Below are 21,813 nucleotides of genomic sequence, written 5' to 3'. Positions count from 1 at the left end.
AATCTCGACCACCAACATTCAACATACATGCCAGGGCAATTCCATGATTGTGGTGCCACTGCTGCCCCACTGATATCACATTTATCTTCATTAGTGACTTCAGCTAGGTAGACTCACTTCAAATGCATGCACAGCTTGTATAATCTCTGCAGCAAAGCATCGCCAATTGAATAGGACACATTGAATGTACAGCAACCGAATGCCACCATGTTCTGAGTATTAAGCTCTCCAGCATGTGGAGCTGCATTTTCTGGAGTGATGGACCTTTATCCAGTATCTTTGGGATGACTTGAAGGCCACCATATACAGTATTAAGTATTAAGCTCTGCAGCATTGGGAGTGATGGACCTCTGTCCAGTACATTTGGGATGAGTTGGAGTAGCATTTGTGATTCAGAACTACTCATCCAACATCAGCCCCTGACCTCACTGATGCTGCTGAGGCTGAACACAATCAATCAATCTTACAGCAATGCTTCACCATCTAGTGGGAAGCCTTCCTGGAAGAGTAGAGGGTGTTACTGCAGTATAAATGAACAAATATTGCAGAAGAAACATTAGATACGCAGATGTCCTCAAACTTTTGGCCATATAGTGTAGAAAACTGCACTTTGGCCTGGCCCAGCCCACTCTAGCTACACTTCACCTTGGAACATAATCATTAACATACTATAAATTCTTTTTTTTTTGTTTTGACGATGTGATATGGGCTGTGTCTGAAAGTGGAGGTAGCTAGCTGACCTGATGCCTTACTGTCCACTATCTTAGAAGACAGTGTAGTGATGAAGGTCTCTGTAACCGAATCAAAAAGGCAACAGTTCGTCCTGATGTTACCAAAGTATTGCCAACTCACCGCTAGATATGAGCGTTTCGCTGTGCTGTCCTTAGCCATTAGCATTTTAGCCATTAGCTCAACAAAATAGAAGATGCAGCTTGATTTTTAGGTGAAGTTATAAAATTCAGATGAATTTTGGGAGGGGGAACATGCCTAAAGCCACTCTTCCCTTATCTAATGTCCTATAAATTCCATCTCCAACCTGTCCATGTGTCTATGACAAGTCTGCACAACCCTCCACCACCGCGTCACCTCCCCTTTTCCTCCCCCTTTTTGATTATTTTTTAAACTAAAATGTAAAATCTTGCTTCATGAATTCCAGAGCTGTTTAAAACATCATCAGAGTGAGTTCTGCCATCCGTGACCAAAGAAACACACGTGAGTGTGTGCTTGACCTGATGCTCTGATTCACGCAGACGCTCCTGTTGCTCGTTTCTCTATTGATTTAGTGTGGAGCTGAATAATTCACTGACCACATCGAACCTGGCATGTGCTCCAAAACTGAGAGCAGTGAGTCAAGCTTTGGACACTGTCATGCTGTGTGCTGGGCTTCTGGCTTGCCTTTAAGCCTGATAGTAATAATAATAATAATAATAATGATAATAATAATATAGGGCTGATATTTCGAAAGCAGTATTACATTATAGAATTGATCTTAGATCAGATTTGACTTAATCCTGCACTCTGATTGGCTGATTGAATCCCATCTACCAATTGGCTAGCTGAGTCTTGCGATCCTGCCGTCTGCTCGGCTAGTCCTGAGTGTCTGGTTGAGTCCTCTCCTCTGATTGGCTGGTTACATCTTTTCTGATTGCTTGATTATAGAGAGATTGGCCAAGTCCTGCAATCTGATTGGTTGTCTCTGTCCTAATGTCCGATTGGCTAGCCAAGTCCTGCTCTCTGACTATCTGATTAAGTCCCATGTTCTGGTTGGTTGATTGAATCTTTCAAACACTCTAATGCATTAACTGAATCCTGCACTCTAATTGGCTGATTGAATCCCATTCTTCGATTAGATGATTATATCCCATCCTCAGAGTGGTTAGCCAAGTCCGGCAATCTGATTGGCTGTCTCAGTCCTGATTGTCTAGCTGAGTCCTGCGCTCTATCTGATTAAGTCCCATGTTCTGGTTGGTTGATTGAATCTCACACAATGCATTAGCTGAGTGCTGCAATCTGATTGGCTGTCTCAGCCCTGCTGTCTGATTGGTTAGGTGAGTGCTGCTCTCTGATTACGTGTTCTGATTAATTCGCATCCTCCTGATTTGCAAGGTGAGTCTTGTGCTCAAAATTGCTGATTGAATCCTGCCCTCTGATTGGCATTTTGATTCCCACCAATTCATTGGCTGTGTGAATCCCTCACTTATTGGATAACTCAATCCTGCGTTCTAAATGGCTGATTGAGTTCCGCTCACATGGTTGTTTTCTGACTTCTCTTTTCCCTCTGCCAGCAGCTTGGATTGAATGGGAACTGGACATGCTGGCTTTCCTCCAGGAGGCATTGGGAATGGATAAGCTAACACACTCACCCATAATATTTATTTTTAAGAATAATTGTATGATTATTTGTATTTATTCTAATGTTAATAAATAAACACTTACTGCCCAGACAAATATCCTTTTCTCACAAAAAATGATTTTATGTATTTTTATATTAAAAGAGAATATTGAAGAAAATGCTAGTTGAGAGATCTGTATCATGATAGTGGTAAACATTTAAAATTCTACCCAGGCCTCGTGATAAGTGTGTGAGGAGCTTCTTGCTGGTTGTTGCTTTGTCACTGAGCTGCAGCAGCATTCCTCACGCTACACTACAATGACTCACTTTCCCACTCACTTTAACCTTGACTGTGTGCGATAGACTCAACATCCTGACATTTATGATCTGCCCACTCATCTACCCTTCCCCACCACCCCCCACCCACCCACCCCCTCTCTCTCATCTGGTGATTCATGCAGTTTTCCCCTGTCTTGACTTCTCCAGACATAATCAATCGCCTGGTATTCCCCTCCGTGAGCTGAGCGACTGTACAGATCGATGCGTGAGTGTTTCTCACTGTAGAGAAGGGTAGGTGGAGGCTGGGAGGAAAGGCGTGGGTTCGCTATTTTTCCTTCATCATGTATGTTTTACCACACGATGCGCTCCCACCCACAGGCCACAGGAGATACACAAACATACCTTACTCTTCATGTGAGATTTACTCTGGCCTGTACACCCTGCTGTCCAATCAGAGTGGGTCCAGGCCAGCGTGAGAGGACAAAAGGCAAACGTGTCAGAAAGATTAAACAATAGCCCTACAGCCCTGACCACAGAAACGGAAATCGTCTAAGCTTCTCTATATATCTTCCAGAGCAGTGGTCATCGAACCTCCTCCTGGAGATCGACCTTCCTGCAGGTTTCACCTCCAACCCAAATCTAACAGCTCGTTCAGCTAATCAATGACCTGTGAAGGTAATACTGGAATGTAAGATGGAACGAGGCTTGAGGCTTGAGGGTGCAGGAAGGGTTGAAGATCTAGACAAAACTGGGCAAGTAAATCCCATCCTTAGATTGGCCGAGTCCTGCAAACTGATTGGTTGTCTTAGTCCTGATGTCTGATTGGCTAGCCGAGTTCTGCGCTCTGACTATCTGATTAAGTCCCATGTTCTGGTTGTTTGATTGAATCTCACACTCTGATGCATTAGCTGAATCCTGCACTCTGATTGGTTGATTGAATCCCATTCTTCGATTAGATGATTAAATCCCATCCTCAGAGTGGTCAGCCAAGTCCTGCAATCTGATTGGTTGTCTTAGTCCTGATGTCTGATTGGCTAGCCGAGTCCTGCTGATTAAGTCCCATGTTCTGGTTGGTTGATTGAATCTCACACTTGAGAGATAATGAATTAACTGAATCCTGCACTCTGATTGGCTGATTTATTCCAATTCTATGATTAGCTAGCTAAGTGCTGCAATCTGATTGGCTGTCTTAGCCCTGCTGCTCTCTGATTGCCTAATTGCGTCCTGTGCTCTGATTAAATCGCATCCTCCTGATTTGAAAGGTGAGTCTTGTGCTCAAGTTTCAATAGCAGCTTATTCAAGCTATGCTTAAAATTGGACTGCTATTATGGGCTCCAACTTTCTTAAATGGAACTTTGGAAAGATTAACTCTTGAAATTTTCACTGCATAAATGTCAGACTTCAGACTTCGGTGGTCTGTATTAGTGGTCAGAAAGTCTTGTTTATGCTTCCAGAACCTCAGGCTTAGATTACTGTAATTGTTTTTCCATTGGCTTTTCTGGTAAAGCTCTAAATCGACTGCAGTTTATTCAAAATTCAATGCTGTTAGAATCCCGTACTCACACCAAGTGCTCGGTACACATCACACCCATTAAAACATTAAAAGCACGTCTCAAATGAGGCAGAGCTGCTACAGCCTTTCTCACCATCTCATCCTCTTAGGACCACCAGTTCTGGTCTACTGCTGATTGCTAAGAACCGACGCTGGTACATGGGCGCTGGGACTCCATTCCCTTCCGTTCTATACAAATGAAGCCAAAACTGTCCGCCATGTCAAATCTGCATCCAGAGTCTGTGCAGTAGAGGTCCTACTCTACGAGAGACTCTTGCTGACAGATGTGTAAATGCACACACACACACACACACACACAAACACACATAGCTTTTCTAGTCCCTGTAGATAAGTACTGCCAACAGAATAGGACTCTCTGGATCAAATAAACAAGAACCCATTGGCACCATGCTGCTTAATGCCAAGCGTGAGCTAGAGGGGTATAAAGCCCCCCAGCATTGAGCTGAGGAGCAGTGGAAGAACAGTGTTCTCTGGAATGATGGATGGTTGATGCTCCATCTTATACTTTTGGGATGATTTCGGGAGTTGGGGATGATGAGGTGGAGTGGTTATCATCCACCCACGCAACATCCTGAACTCCCTAACGCTCTTGTTGCTGAATGCAATCAAATCCTCACAGCATTGCTCCTCCAAAATCTAGTAGAAAGCCTTCTTCCATGGACAGTAGAGACAGTTACTTCAACAAAGGCAGGATAAGCTCTTTTTAATGTCCTTGATTTCCGAAGAAACAATGAATGAGCAGGTGTCCCAATACTTTTGTCTATATAATGTAGATAGATAGATATGAAGCCAAATGATAATATGAAGCCTTCATGCAGTAACTTTTGGCCTTTAATGAGACACAGCCATAAAAAGTAGGAGGTAGGAAAGGAGCACCCCATCCATTTAGAAAGGAGAGCGTGTACTTTCTCATACCTGACGATTATATCTGATTATCCTGAAGGCCCTCTTGCACTGCATGTAGATGCCCAAACATGCGTCACTGCTGAGAACACAGGCAAAGCCGCCGTGCTAAGTGAAATGGTCTGTCCGAGACTGGGTAATGGACAGGCATTAGAGCAGAAACACACATCATCACCTGTGATGGACTCATTTGTTTGACTCATGCGTAGAGATGATAGCTTTACTGTTCTGACGCGGTGATGGATAGAGGTTAATCACACACAGAGCTGACACACTTCTTCTAATGTTGCTGCTTTGTGGGTTATTTGTGAGGTTTACAAAAAATAAAGACATGTTCCTTGTGTCTCTTCTGTTTCTCAAATCTCTCCCACAGAAGCTGCACGATCTAGATAGTTTTAGGACAGTCCCTACTGGGATAATGACTCTCTCTCACCCTCTAGTGGTGAGTAAGAGTATCACCTCCAGATCCTGTCTGTTGTAAACCAGCTGAAATGTCAGCTGTTGTTTTATTTTCTGGACTGCTAACATCAGACAGTCCTAGTCAGAACAAATCTGGCCAAGTGTGAAGTGTGTGGAGGCGGGCAGCCTGACAAATGGCCCAGCAAGAGACTCGGCCTCTCCTCAGGGCTTCGGAGGAGCAGTCAAAGGCTGTAAATCAGGGAACACCACAACAGCAGAGCTAATGATGATGACAAGAACATCATCAGACAGCACACTACTAATATATCCGACGTTAATATGGTCACTACCAGCTCACTCTAAGCTCAGACTGGGGAGCCCATTACACTGCTTCTGAATATTTTGGCCACTAGTGATTAATGAAGTGGAAACTATACTTTAAAAGAAACTAAAGGTAAACTTAAGAGGTTCTTTGGTACCTCAAAGTAAAAAATAAGTACAAAGAAAACCATTAAAAGCATTTATTCAAACAGATATTCTAATATCTAAAATGTATTATTATTATTATTATTATTATTATTATTATTATTATTATTATTATTATATTATATATTTTTTATGTTTATTGGGTTACAGATGAACACAACTATGACACTGAGTGTAAATCTACTAGACTAGGATTTGATTACATTCAGCAACAAGAGCATTAATGAGGTCAGGCTGTTGGGTGGATGATCACCACCCTACCCCATCCCCAACTCATCCTAAAAGTACTGGATGGAGCACCATCCATCATTCCAGAGAACACAGTCCCACTGCTCCACAGCTCAATGCTGGGGGAGTTGTAGCCTTCTTGCTAATCTCTGGCATTAGGCATTGTGTCAGTAGAGGTTCATGTCTATCTGCCCCAGAGTGTCCTAATCTATTGGCAATTCATTTCTTGTAATGAACACCCATGACTTTATCAGTCACTACCTGTGTTAGTTAGTTATCATTGTTAGCTGCAGCTGACCAGTATATGACCATTTATGAGGACAGCTGAGAGAATCATCGCTGCTTCTCTGCCCTCCGTTCAGGAATAGAAAACGGGCAGAGGAAATCATTACGGACTCCTCGCACCCTGCTCACAACCTCTTTCAGCTGCTCCCGTCTGGCAGACGCTACAGAACTATGTCCACTAAGACTGTCAGACACAAGAACAGTTTTTACCCTCACGCCATCACCTTCCTCAACAGCTGATCACCATCAGCGGCTAAAGGCCATAGATATTACTGATAAGCTATTATTATATATCACTCATTTCATGCTTATACTGCTGTAGTTATACAATATTTAATCTGTATATTGTTGCATACTGCTATTCTGTAATAACACTGTATAGCACACTGTATAGAAATGTCCTCGTAAAGTCTGTTGTCTGTATATTGTGTATTGTCTGTAAATTACATGTAGAGTAGCTGTATATTATTACTACTGGAGAGACACTAACAGCTGGAAACAAATTCCTTGTGTGTGTGAACATACTTGGCCAATAAACCTGATTCTGATTCTGATAGAGAGAAGGAGGTTCACCCAAAGCTTTACTTTACTCTGGTCTGTACGAGTGGAACAGCTATGCGTTTGAGATCAGATCACCTAAGATGCTTGGTGAATCTGGGCCTGCAAGTTCCACTAATATGGAGCATTTTTGGTTACCAGACTACACTGAGGGACTGTGTTTACGTCTTAGCGGAGTATAAATGCAGAGGATTTGAAACACTTGCGGAATTTCCCTCTAAAGTTATTTGGCTGCAGGCCCCAGGATGGAAAACCACTGCATTAAATAGTCCCAACAGGCTTCCATTCATTGTTAGCCAAGCTGGTGTTGTTGCTGGAAGCAGTGTTTGAAGGCTCCACTCAGTACCTCCATATCCACAGTGCGGAAGATGTTCCAAAACAGACGTTTCAAAGACAGACAGACGGACACCTGAGGTGGCCATGGCTCCAGCGGTGGCTTCACTGCATTGGTACAAATAAGGGTCTAATGGAAGCGGATCTGCTGGTTTTCATTAGGACTCGGTTTCCTTTGCTTCTCTTTTTGAACTACTTGGTTTCTCTGCCAAATTTTGCTTTAGATTTGTGACATGTTTCTCTCTCGCTATGTGTATGTGTGTGTGTGTGTCTGCTAAGTGGTCCTGACATATGGTCCTAAGTAAGTGGGCCCACTTGTCCAGCTGGTCAGAGCAGTGCTGATTAAGGCATCCTTATGAGATGTGTGTGAACTTTCCCTTCTCTGAACTTCTGAGTGTAATGATGATAAATGAACACACCCTGACCAGCGGTCGTCCTGTATACAGCCTCACGCTCAGCCTGTGCTCCGTCAGCCACCGTGGATCAGGTTTCTGTGGGTCAAGACTCCCCGGCCCCTGATCAAAGCTGATTGGATGAGGAGAGACGTGACGGATCACTCGGCCTGTCGGGATGGAGTGAATATGCAAACGAGGCCAAATGGTCAGCTGGGTTGTATTGAGACGTCAGTCAGAGCAGAATGAGATTCATAAAGCTGACAGAGCAAAGGAAAGTGGGTGTGATATCTCTATCTCTCTCTCTCTATCTCTCTCTCTCTCTCTCTCTCTCTCTCTCTCTCTCTCTATCTCGTCCCTTCTCTGCATGTGTGTTAACCGTATATAAACAAGGCAGGGCATTTGAGACAGCACTCCTATAGATATCTGCAGCTAAGCAACATCCTTAGTAAAAAGACACAGAAAAAGCAATACTGAAAGGTCCTATGGAGGTTCAAAAGCATGGACAAAAGTATTGGGACACCTGCTCATTCATTGTTTCTTCCGATAAGATCCTGCTTTTGTTGGAGTGACTGACTCATTCTATTAGATTGTGAAGCTGTGAGGATTTAATCACATTCAGCGACAAGTGAGGTCACGATGTTGGGTGGATGATCAACACCCCACCTCATCCCAAAAGTTTAAAAATGTCCTTTTATTATTATTATTATTATTATTATTATTAATGGTGGTGGCTCAGCGGTTACAGCTCTGGGCTTCTGATGGCAGGGTTGTGGATTCACCCCCTCTTCACCTGTGGCGCTGAAGTTGTGTGTGTTCACTATAACAGGGTCAAATGTGGAGGACACATTGCACTGTACTTAGTACAGTGACAAATAAGTGCACCTTTATCTTATTATTATTATTATTATTATTATTATTATTATATGTATTTATTAAATTTTATTTTATATTATATTATTTTATTAATGTACATGTATCTACCATTTCTCTGTTCCCTTGTTATACGTTGGCTAAGAAAATAGTCTAAATGAATACATCTGCTATAATTATGATTAATAAGCCATCAATTTTCTTCCATTGACAGCTGCTGTTGTGATGAAGGCACAGGGTGAGGGTGTCGTGAATGACAGTAGTTGATTTACAGATGTTCCACATTTCCATCTGCTTCTCATCTGATGGTCTAATCAGTTCTGAAAGGAGAACCTTTTTATCTGAAACAGGACAGAGTGAAGCTGAGAAACCTGTTACTGTCAATATCAGAGTAGCTTAGGATAATTTGGACACCGGTTCCTTCTTATTGTTTCCAAATGAAAGACTTTAGGCAGTTTATTTACTCACGTCCAAACGTGACATAAGCAAGAAAATATTGGAAAAGTTCATTGAAACTTCAGCTCTTCCTTCAGAGCCAGTAAATGAGTCCAGAGTAAATAAGCTCTGCACATGAAATAGATTACCGAGACACGACTCACATTTCTCTCTCTCTCTCTCTCTCTATATATATATATATATATATATATGTGTGTGTGTGTGTGTGTCCTGCATGTGTATAAATGATATAAACAGCTGCAGAAGACAAATTTGAAATGCCAGGTGTGCTGACGGCTATGCGTTTTGGCCATTTTCTATGATCGGATCACTCGAGACTCATATTAACACCAGGTGTGAACTGAGCCTTTGTGTCCATCAACTACTGGTATGTGTAAATTCATGAAGTCAATTACACATAGTTTATTAGTTGGATCTCACCAGCAGCACTGCTGGCTCGTGAGTTTGTGTGACAGTGAAATATAAATATTTAACAGATAAAAATTTCCCTCTCATCAACACATCAACGTCCAGATCTCATCACTGGTAACACGTCCTTCGTTTTGTGCGTCATCTTCCTCATTTTCCCCGTCCAAGTGCTGTAAACACACATACCCCAAAAACGGATGTAAACAGCGAGGCTGAATCTCATCAAACGTTATGAAAACTGGAATCCAGCATGTGAACCCCAAATGAGTTCCTGCTGGCCCTGCAGAGTGTGTGTTTTGAGCATATTTTTGTATGTATGTCTATGAATGTTCGAAAATGACCCCAAAAATGATCCACAATGACCCAGGTGTGCACTAAATGGACAAAAGTATTGGGTCACATCATTATTTATTGAATTCAGGTGTTTCATTCAGTCCCATTGCCACAGGTGTGTAAAATCAAGCCCCTGGCCATGCAGTCTGCCTCTCTTACACACATTAGTGACAGAGTGGGTGTTTCTAAAGAGCTCACTGAACTCCAGCATGGTTCTGTAGTAGAAGCCACCGTTACAGCAAGTCAGCTGGTGGTGGTGGTTGGCTTTGTTCAATTGGAGGAGACAAGTTAAGTCCTTACCCTCCTAGTGTCGGGAGCATTGCTAGTGCTGGGGCGGTACGCATGGGTGGCTTAATTGGCAGTACCAAACTGGGAGTGTGTGACACCCATGATGAATTTAAATTAGGCTGTACGCTTTCCATAAAAAGGGAAACAAAAAAAATATATTATTTCATGATATGCACCTTTAAGATCCTCATCATATCCACCGCATGTTGACATCACACACATTCTGCCCTGAACTGGACTTCTGAATGGCAGTTCAAAGCAATTAACCAGTAAAACAGAACATTTCCCAGTGCGACTTCAGGGTGGGAACTTTTAGAGATCGTAACAAACTCTTCCCACCCGTTCCTCCTCGCATACCTCTCTTTCCACCATCATAAACCCACCCTTGTTAAAAGCTGCGGCCTTCCTTTTGCAGCTTGTGGTCCAATTTGTTTGCTATTTACTCGTAATAGCGTTAGCGTCGTAGCTGTTTTTTCGTAGCTGGATAACTCTGTAAAGAAAACGAATTCATGTTTTTACATGGTTTTAATGAACATGATGCTACGGGTTGGTTTAAAAAGGGCAAATTGCCATGCTTAGCTCATTAAAGGTTGGGAAAGCTGTGCTCCAATCTGTGGGTCGGGACATGTGTTGAAGGGCTTAACTGGAAAAAGCAGTAAAAAAAAGTTTTATTACATTTAAAAATCATCAACTTCATGTCAGTTTATTAAATGCTTCTGCTTTGTAGATAATGCCAGTAAACAGGATGTAACTGAATATGGATACATTGCAGAGATGGATAAATTCAGGTCCAGAAAGTAAAAATCTACCCAAGAGTGTTGTTTCAACTGCCTGGGCAGCTTTGCTTCAGGCCTACTAAAGGCCTGCTGCTTCATCTAATTTATTAAAGAACTACTGCTTCATCTAATTTATTAAAGACCTACTGCTTCAGCTAATTTATTAAAGACCTACTGCTTCAGCTAATTTATTAAAGACCTACTGCTTCAGCTAATTTATTAAAGACCTACTGCTTCATCTAATTTATTAAAGACCTACTGCTTCATCTAATTTATTAAAGACCTACTGCTTCAGCTAATTTATTAAAGACCTACTGCTTCAGCTAATTTATTAAAGACCTACTGCTTCAGCTAATCTATTAGAGGCCTACTGCTTCATCTAATTTATTAAAGACCTACTGCTTCATCTAATTTATTAAAGACCTACTGCTTCAGCTAATTTATTAAAGACCTACTGCTTCAGCTAATTTATTAAAGACCTACTGCTTCAGCTAATCTATTAGAGGCCTACTGCTTCAGCTAATTTATTAGAGGCCTACTGCTTTAGCTAATTTATTAAAGACCTACTGCTTCAGCTAATCTATTAGAGGCCTACTGCTTCAGCTAATTTATTAGAGGCCTACTGCTTCAGCTAATTTATTAGAGGCCTACTGCTTCAGCTAATTTATTAGAGGCCTACTGCTTCAGCTAATTTATTAAAGACCTACTGCTTCAGCTAATCTATTAGAGGCCTACTGCTTCAGCTAATTTATTAGAGGCCTACTGCTTCAGCTAATTTATTAGAGGCATACTGCTTCAGCTAATTTATTAGAGGCCTACTGCTTCAGCTAATTTATTAGAGGCCTACTGCTTCAGCTAATTTATTAGAGGCCTACTGCTTCAGCTAATTTATTAGAGGCCTACTGCTTCAGTTAATTTATTAGAGGCCTACTGCTTCAGCTAATTTATTAGAGGCCTACTGCTTTAGCTAATTTATTAGAGGCCTACTGCTTCAGATAATTTATTAAAGTCCTACTTTTTCAGCTAGTTTATTAAAGGTTTTCTTTTTCTTTGTAGATCATGTAAAAAGGATGTAAGGTAATATGTATACATTGCATTAATGGACAAATTCAGGTTCAGAAAGTAAAAATCCACCCAGAGTTTTGTTTTAACTGAATGCAGAGCTGCCGTTGTCTCCTGCAGGCGGATTTTTACTTACTTGACCTGAATTTTCCATCTCTAATACATTGTTCGAGAATGAACAGAAACAAACAGATACCAATAGGAGGCGCACTTCTTTATTTTCAAGTTTTTGATTGGTAGGAAACAACTGCACTCCAGACTCCATATCCACCATAAAAACTTCCTTTTCTGTCTGGTTTTCGTGATTCTGCCTGATCTGTATCTTGTGGCTTTAGTAAACATAATGGCAGAGCAGATAAACTTATGGATCCACATGGCTGGGACACAAAAATCAAGACTTCTGTCAAACCAGTGACGCTGGGTAATGTGATGCTGATTAAGGCTAATTTTAGACTAGGACCCCCCCCAAACCAATGCATTCAGCTACTTTAAGTTGCACTCATTGCTGACACAGATGTGCGAATGCACACATACACAGACGGCTTGTCTAGTCCCTGTACAGAAGTACTGCCAATAGAATAGGGCTCTCTGGAGCAGATTTCAGGCCAGACACCCCCTTTAAAGGAAGTATTGCCATGCTTAGTTTATTTAAGGTTGACATGAAGTCTGGGCAAGCTGTGCAGGACATGTGTTTTAAGGCTGCACTGAGAAATTTGAGCAAATTTCTTCATGTTATGACATTTAAACTTGAATCTGATTTTCTTAACCAAAGGTATTCTGCTTAATGGATAATGTCAGGAGCTGATGAGAAAGATATTCCACGCTGTAATGTCAGAGATCATATTCAGCACCAGCTGTTCATGTGTTTGCAGTAATTTGTCATTTAAAATTGTGTTCTGAACAGTGGCACGCTGATCAACTGGCACCACACCAGCATAAACCAGCTTAAAGGGATCCTAAAATGGAAATCTGTATGTACCTTGGCATAAGGTAAATTCACCCTCTATAATGAGAGTTTGGTACATTGAAGTGACAAACCGAGAACCCCAAACACTGTTGACTCTCCAACATAACCAAAACAGAGATGGAAAAACCAGAAGGGCCTACCTCAGCTGAATCAAACTGAAACTGAGCACACAGTAAAAGGGAAAGCATGGCATAATTACAAAAATGCACGTCCACAAATTTATGTCCAAATGTTTGTGGACACCCTTTCTAATGAAAGCATTCAACTACTTTAAGTTGCACTCATTGCTGAGACAGATGTGCGAATGCACACATACAGACAGCTTGTCTAGTTCCTGTACATAAGTACTGCCAATAGAATAGGACTCTCTGGGGCAGATAAACATGAACCTATTGGCACCATGCTGCCTAATGCCAGATGTAGGCTAGAGGGGTTTAAAGCCCAGCATTGAGCTGTAGAGCAGTGGAACTGTGATGATGCTGGATGAGTTGGGAAGTTGGGAATGAGGTAGGGTGGTGATCATGTGAAGTTGGGGTTGACTTGAGCTTTGCAGCTCTAGAGCAAGACTAATAATAAGCATCCCTCAGACACCAAGCATGTCTTGACTGATTGACTACATTTGGGTAGGTAGAGACTAACGAGACCACAATGGAGGAAATGTGCAGTTAGGCTCAACTAGTTCTCTAAAGTTGGACTCAGAACTAGATTATCATAGCACTGGTTAATCCAAAGCCAACAGATCTGGTTCTCTTTAAATTATCTTGAGCTCGAAATGTCACACCGGAAATACTGTGGGAAAACATCAATAACAGCAAGTTCATCCGGGCCTCTGCTGTTGCTGCCCACAGGCACGGAAGCTCTCTGATTCCCACGTCTCTCTTTCACACTGCAGTTATTTAATACTGTTTCTTCTTGTCTTATGCTGAAACTGGAGGTACTCTGTGCACAGAGGCCTGCAGGATGGATGAGTGCACTGGGACTGGCTTTGATGAATGATGTCCTCTACTTCTTTGCTCCAGTCCTAAAGGGAAAGAGCGTGCACAGGTGGCTGCAGCTCACACTATATATTAACTTCACTTTAATGACTGTGAGGGATCAGACAATGAGGGGTTTTGCTATATATGTGCAGGAAACAAAAACCAATAAAACTTCAGAATCTAAGAAATGAAAAAAATAATTTTAATTTTAGGGCCACATGGAAGTCAGTGGAAAATGTCTGGAAAAATCAGTCCAACCAAAGGGGCGTAACTGTAAATTCTAAGAATATACTTTAAAAAAATGAATCAGGACTAGATTAAAGTTTGCCAGAACCAGACCAGGACGTCCAGACACATGTCTGAGGTTTAAATAAGCCAGGTTCCTCCAAAATCCTACCTAGTGATGTGATGTGCTGCATCTGATATTGCTACTTGGAGTGGTAATAAATGTGGGGGTGTCCCAAACTTTGTCCTTATTCCAATTCTATTAATTATATTTTACAATATACAGTTTTTAGAGACTTTTCCTTAGCTGTATGTGTTTAGTTATATTGTCACCATCTCTCAATATTGCTCAAATGCACATTAATTATCCAGATGTTTAAATATGTAAATAAAACACAAGAAAGAAACATGACTGTATATTTGTATGTAACAAAGACTAAGGATCATGTTGAAGATCTTATTCCAGTAGAAATGTGCACTTAGATTTTTGATCCAGATGTGCTCGTAACAGTATGTTTCACATTTGACACCGGAACTGTCTTTAAGACAAAATCCAGATGTTGCCCGTGCTCCTTTCAATCAGCTCACTCTGCACACAATGCGAGGACATGACTATAGAGACCTCTCAAGCTACTGTGGGATAAACTGGAGCCTTCACCCCTCTGGCACACCATAATATTGCTGAAATATGCTCCATCGATCATATGTAAGATGATACAGGCCCACTGAGGCATTATATGGAAAGTGAGGTCTTCATTCTTTTGGGCTGTCTGGAAAACTGTGGGTTAAATATATGATATTTTGTGTGTGTTATGGGAAGTGGAATGATTTCTAGCCTTGTTAATGTACAAGATGAAGACGTTCCAATCAGGCCTGTGACATTATATAGTCAAGCAGGGATTTGAGGCTGAAGTAGCATTAAAGTAAGTTAGTTTGCTCAGATATTAAATAAAAACAGGTCCATAAGTATTTGCAGTGTTTGTGATTCAAAAGTAATTCAAAGGGTTGTTTTTTCAGTCTAATGATGTGATTCGCATATTAGGAGTTCCTGTGAACAGCTACCAAATCCAAATAAAATTTTCAATTTTATTGGTATCAATTCCAGACCATTTATCTCAGTAATTTGACATGAAATAATAAGGGATAAGGAAACTGGACTGCTTATCAGAAAATTTTTCAATTACTTTTGCAACTGTGACTACGTACAAAACAGCTGATATTCCTAAACACTGAGATGATTAGATTCCCAAACTATTGGGAAAATACTGTCTTGAGTCACTGCAGGGACTATACAGTAGACTCAACTTGGACTTGAACCCCAGAGAAACAAGACTAAACTCAGATTCTAATTGCAGAGACTTGAGACTTGACTTGGACTTGCACCTAAAAGACTTGAGGTTTGACTTTGGCTTGTAACCCAAAGACCTGAGACTTGACTTGGACTTGCACCCCAAAGACTTGAGGTTTGACTCTGGCTTGTACCACAAAGACCTAAGACTTGCCTTGGACTTGCACCCCAAAGACTTGAGACTTGACTTGGACTTGCACCCCAAAGACTTGAGGTTTGACTCTGGCTTGTACCCCAAAGACTTAAGACTTGACTTGGACTTGCACCCCAAAGACTTGAGGTTTGACTTGGACTTGCACCCAAAGACTTGAGGTTTGACTTGGACTTGCACCCCAAAGACTTGAGACTTGACCTGGACTTGCACCCCAAAGACTTGAGACTTGACCTGGACTTGCACCTCAAAGACTTGAGGTTTGACTTGGACTTGCACCCAAAGACTTGAGACTTGACTTGGACTTGCACCCCAAAGACTTGAGACTTGACCTGGACTTGCACCTCATAGACTTGAGGTTTGACTCTGGCTTGTGCCCCAAAGACCTGAGACTTGACTTGACTTTGTACTAAAAACAACAGAAAACTCTTAGACTCGTAAACCACTAGGCAAGTGCTGAAGCATCTGTCCAATCATTTCTATTCTAATTTCCATTTTCAATCTAGAGTATTTCTTCGAGTGGTCAAAACGTCTCTGTTTCACAGTGCAGCATCATTATTTTAGTGTTGTTCTTTCTAAGCAGAACTCAAGTTACCCTTGTTCAGCTCCCTGAACTTTCTTCTCAACAGCTGTGGAGACTCTTGGTTCCGGTCTGAAACTTTTCAAACTCTAAACACTTTGTTTTTCGGAAGCCGACGGGATTCTTCCGCTTGCCCTCTCTGATCTCTGCACCTGCGGCATATGGGAAGGTAGTGTGTTCCTCTAAAACCACGAACTAGATCAGCACAAGCTGCAGTACTGTAGGAGCAAAGAGTAGCCCGTATGCAGACATGCAGTCCTCTCTCTTTGTAGCTCACATGTTTCGTTTCTTGTATTCTGCATGTAGGTGTACTTTCCTTACACGTGGGGCTGAATTTGACTGTCTGATCGGAACCTTTTTTTTGGGGAGAGAGAGAGAGCAAGAGAGAGATGTTTGCCAATGATCCTTAAATGAAAACACAACTGTTGTAGCTTTATGTGCCAAGCTGAAGACCAAATCATAGTAATGAAGTTGTAGTGACAACAGTTTGGAAGAGTCCATCCACATGCGGTATCTGTCACAGCAGGGCCTTGAAGGCTGTACTCCAAATTCAAATCAAACTCAAGACACTGGAAGCCAATGAATCAGTGCTTGGACCCAGAAAAATATCAGCCCAGGAAAATAAGGATCCGTTTCCTAATTGACTGCTAACAAAATGTGTAAAGCTGAGTGTTTCTGCAACTACAGGTACTTTTAGGTCTCTGCAGTGGATTTTTGAATATATCTATTTTTTATTTAACAATAACACATAATTGTTCTATTGTTTATTGGTTAAATGTATATATATGCTCCCCCCCCCCCATGTGTCCTGCCCAATCTAGATAAGCAATTTGCCTACCCACTCTATAGTACTCTCCCCCTATCACATGTACAAACCGGATTCCAAAAAAGTTGGGACACTAAACAAATTGTGAATAAAAACTGAATGCAATGATGTGGAGATGGCAAATTTCAATATTTTATTCGTAATAGAACATAGATGACAGATCAAAAGTTTAATCTGAGTAAATGTAACATTTTAAAGGAGAAATATGTTGATTCAAAATTTCATGGCGTCAACAAATCCCAAAAAAGTTGGGACAAATAGCAATAAGTGGCTGGAAAAAAGAAATTGAGCATATAACGAACAGCTGGAAGACCAATTAACACTAATTAGGTCAATTGACAACATGATTGGGTATAAAAAGAGCTTCTCAGAGTGTCAGTGTCTCTCTGAAGCCAAGATGGTAAGAGGATCACCAATTCCACCATTGTTGCGCAGAAAGATAGTGCAGCAATACCAGAATGGTGTTACCCAGCGCAAAGACTTTTAAGTTATCATTATCAACCGTGCTTAACATCATCAAAAGATTCAGAGAATCTGGAACAATCGCTGTGCGTAAGGGTCAAGGGAATCCGGTTTGTACATACCTTGCAGTCTGATGGATTTCGTGAATGCCTGTAAAACATTACCTGCCTGACCTGAGTGCACTGTGCCGGTTTGGTGGAGGTGGGATAATGTTATGGGGTTGATTTTCGGGGGTTGGCCTATAGGTCCCTTAGTTCCAGTGAAGGTAAATGTTAATGCTTCATCATACTAAGACATTTTTGACAACTGTACACTTTCAACTTTGTGGAAACATTTCGGGGAAGGCCCTAATCTGTTCCAGCATGTCTGACTGTACCCCAATACACAAAGCAATGGTCCATAAAGGCTTGATTGGGTGAGTTTGGTGTGAAAGAACTTGACCAGCCTGCACAGAACCCTGACATCAACCCCATCGAAAACCCTTGGGATGAACTACAACAGACATTGCAGGCCAGACCATCTTGTCCAACCTCAGTGCCTGACCTCACAAATATTCTTATAGATAAATAGACAAAACTGCTGTTATATATAAAGGGGAAACCAACTCTCTATTTCAGTGTATGCAATTGGAACACAGCCCTCTCCAACCCAAGCACAGTCACATTCCTTCCTGTTCCTGTGTTTGCTAATAAATAATTTCATGTCGTTTTGTTTACGAGTACATGCTTGGATGAGATAGTTGGGCGTTCTGCCGCTGCTGAGCGATGTGACCCATCATGCATCAAGGCCGCATTTCTGCAATAAATGTCAGACAAAGGGGGAAACACACGCGCCAGACTTGCTTCACAGCGTTCGCCAGCTGTACGTCTTTCTCTGACAGTTTTGGCTGAAGAGGTCACTCTAGAGACATTAGCGAAATTGATAGCTACCCAATGTGGGAAGCGGCTGTAAGCACTTTTGTCAATCTCAGAAATGCTAATTCATCATCGTTCCGGCCCTTATCGGAAGGGGTCGTGTTGTGTAATATTTGGAAAACTGCAGCCTGAATTCCTCCCATGTTCTAGCAATAAGTTCACCCTCAGACGCTGCTGTAAACTATAAGCAATCGTAAAAATCGGAACCCCACAGCAACTGGCGGAACAGCAAACAGCACCGGCCAAACACTTTAAAATGCAGTCTTTAATATCCCCAAGGTTTCCCACAAGTTGTTCAGTGGTGTTGGTGGGAAGCTTTACTGATATGACCTAAATTCTCTCTTTCTTAATTTCATTAATCACCTTCCCAGCTACTGCTAGCACAGTGCAAACTCTTCATTTAAAGATGTCTGTGAATGAAAAACTGGATTTACCTTGGCATAGTATAATTATATAATAATGAGAGTTCAGTAAATGTACGGGACACACTGTTGTGTCCTCATTTAAAAGAAAATCCGACATCACCAAAACAGAGCTGTAAAACGAGCCAATTCCAAAACTCTGAAACTGTTACATTAAAGTCTTGACTCTTCATTATACTCACGCCCCCGAACACAAACAGCAGCCCACTAGCGAAAACACAGTAAAACTGAACTGAAATGTAAATATGAGGTTTCATCTGTTTAGTCAGTTTGATCTGCTAGTCGAAGACAAGCATGAACATCACTGCCTAACTAGGGTTAGTTACTGGAAAACAGGTTGCTATGTAAACCAGGCCAACATGACCACGTCTTTTCCAATGCCAGTGTTCGCAGAAGTGTAACTGAAACTTGGGATGTGATGAAACTAAAGCTGGGGAAGCGAGCAGGTACTCACACTTGGCCAAAAACTAATACTAGCTGACTGGCAACAATCTAATTAGCTAACTAACTGAGCACTACAGCACTGAGAGGACACTGAGAGGACAATGAGACTGCTAAAGTCCTGCTATGATATGCTATAGTATGCTATGCTATGCTACATGGCTCCTGTGAGCAGTTGCAGTGGTGTAAAGAAGCCAATTAAAGCAGAGCTTATTATTTTCTTCACAAGCCTTTTATAAGGCTAAATAACAGGGTTGTAAATAAACTGGTACAACCGCAATTGAGCATTTTTCACCCCAGCCAAAATATATCAAATAAAATTTACAAAAGATGTTATACATATATTTAGGAACTCTATAATCAGGCAAAAAACAAAACAAAAAAAAAAACGTATAAGCACCCAGATGTTTCTTTGAGTTGCCATGGTTACATGTAGCATATGGTTTTATATAGTAGGTTGTCAGTAAAACTGTCAGTAAAACTGGATATAGCTACAGCTAACAGCCATACCTGGTACACAGGGTTGTTGGGTAAGGGAATATGTGTAGCATATGAGTTCTATAATCAATTACTGTCATGTAAAAATGCATCTCCATTTTTACTCATTGCGGTAAAATGTCACGATGAATGGACCAATAGAAATGCTCAAAGATGCTTTGGATTTGAATCTTTTACATTGACGTCCATTGAAGGTAAAGCAGGTTTTTTCCTCCTTTTGTAAAGTTGACATTTTTGGGGATACAATGTTTTTGCGTGACAGCAGTGATATACAGTATATAGATGTTTTAGTAGTTTCATGTGTGTGTGTGTGTGTGTGTGTGTGTGTGTGTGTGTGTGTGAGCAAGCGAGCGTGAGCATTTACTGCATTCGCAGCTGGCTTTGCCCACAGCCTTCTATGGGAAACACATTTATCAGGGCTAAAGTTAAAATTGACAAAAAAAAAGAAAAGAAATAAAACCCCAGAAACAAAAACTGGACAAACTGAGCAGCAGAAAAGCGTGGGAACTGAAAGCAGTCTGGTTAGTGTGGTCAGCAATAATGAACCAAAGGCCCTCCATTTCTACAGCTGTGGTCCTTTAATAATAATTCTTCATGTATTTATTTGCGCAGGAATGAAAGAATAGTTTTTTTTTATATAGTGTGTTTGGTGCAGAGGAGTGAGGGTTATGTAGGAGGTGGGAGGATTACGAGTGTTTGGTTATAGGGTTGAGAATTAAGGTTTGGGTTTGGCACTGGACAGCTCGAAGATCATGAACAGGACCATCTGGTTTAATGCAGAAGTAAAGCAGTGTCATTGGGAAGATGACTGTTACTCAAACCAACTTACACCATCTGTTTGTGTCCTGTGGCTGCTCTTCTGTATTGCCAGGTGGTCATCTACAGGCAAAGCAGGCTTAGGGATTAGATATATTGCCCTTATACAACTTTCATGGCATGATGTACAACCACAGCACCAAAGTCAATGTCTCTTTCATTTTTTGTGTGTTTTGGATGTTGCCTATATATGTTTAAACTATTTATTATTATAAAATACATTTAGAAATGTGAAAAAAATGAAGAATGAAGAAAATGCACGCAAAGGGCATGAAAAAACACATAGGCTTTTGACTAAAGGGTGGATTTTTTTTGTTTTATTGACATTTTTACTGTATCAGAGCTAAGAGAGATCTAGAGATAATTATCTCAAGAATTATCTAGACATCATTTTATCTGAATAATTATCTCAAGATTGTTTTCTTAGAACTTTTCTCAAAATTATCTCAAAATATTTATGTTTTTTCAAGGTTTCTTGTTAAAGATGACTGTTGTTATGACAACAGTCATCTTAAATTTATTTTTGTCAAAATTTTCTGAGAATAATTATCGCAATATAATTATCTTGACATATTTTTTACATTATCTCAGGATATTTTTCTTTTTATATTTTTTCTATGATAATTATCTCAAGGTATTTATCACAGAATAATTTTCTCAAGACATTTATCTCCAGTTGTTCTCAGGATAATTATCTCAAAATAACTCTGCTTAAAACATGTTTCCAGAGGTGCTCTGATATTACAATGTCTAATAATCCAAAATAATATCTCAGGATAATTATCTTAAGATATGTAAAAATGATTATCTATAGAAAAATAAATGATCTCGAAATGATTCATTTGAGAAAAACAAATCTCAGGTGATTTTCCAGGAAGGATGTATTTTTTGTACCCATTTTGTACCCATTATAGGTCCCATTTTTCTTGACTTGAATAAAAAAGAACAAGAAAACCAAGAGGATCCTTCTCGAAGAAAAGGAGCTGAAATACATCAGAAGCCAGGATGGAAATGCAGGTACCGTTATTTCCCCCGTCGCTCAGTAGCGCCCCCTGTGGCCCTTTTCTGTCGTCATCGCAGTGGGCTCGTTGACGTCACGGCGTCCTGATCAGCTGGACGCGGAGTTTCAGCACAACTTCAGCAGCAGGAGGTTCAGCTCGCGGACACTGAACATAGATAACTCCCTGTCTAATTAGGCTAAAGACGCTTTAATGAATGCGTA

General features: G+C 40.9%; 1 protein-coding gene across 1 annotated transcript in view; it reads left to right on the top strand.

The window, feature by feature from the left end:
* Window positions 1-21,813, top strand: part of fam219b (family with sequence similarity 219 member B) — a 179,995-nt gene that overhangs the window by 145,030 nt on the left and 13,152 nt on the right. The gene's annotated exons all lie outside the window — the stretch shown is intronic.

This window comes from Salminus brasiliensis, chromosome 13, assembly GCF_030463535.1.
Source record: "Salminus brasiliensis chromosome 13, fSalBra1.hap2, whole genome shotgun sequence".
Taxonomy (NCBI): Eukaryota; Metazoa; Chordata; class Actinopteri; order Characiformes; family Bryconidae; genus Salminus; species Salminus brasiliensis.
Note: the sequence above shows the minus strand (reverse complement) of the source record. Positions and strands in the feature narration are given on the sequence as shown.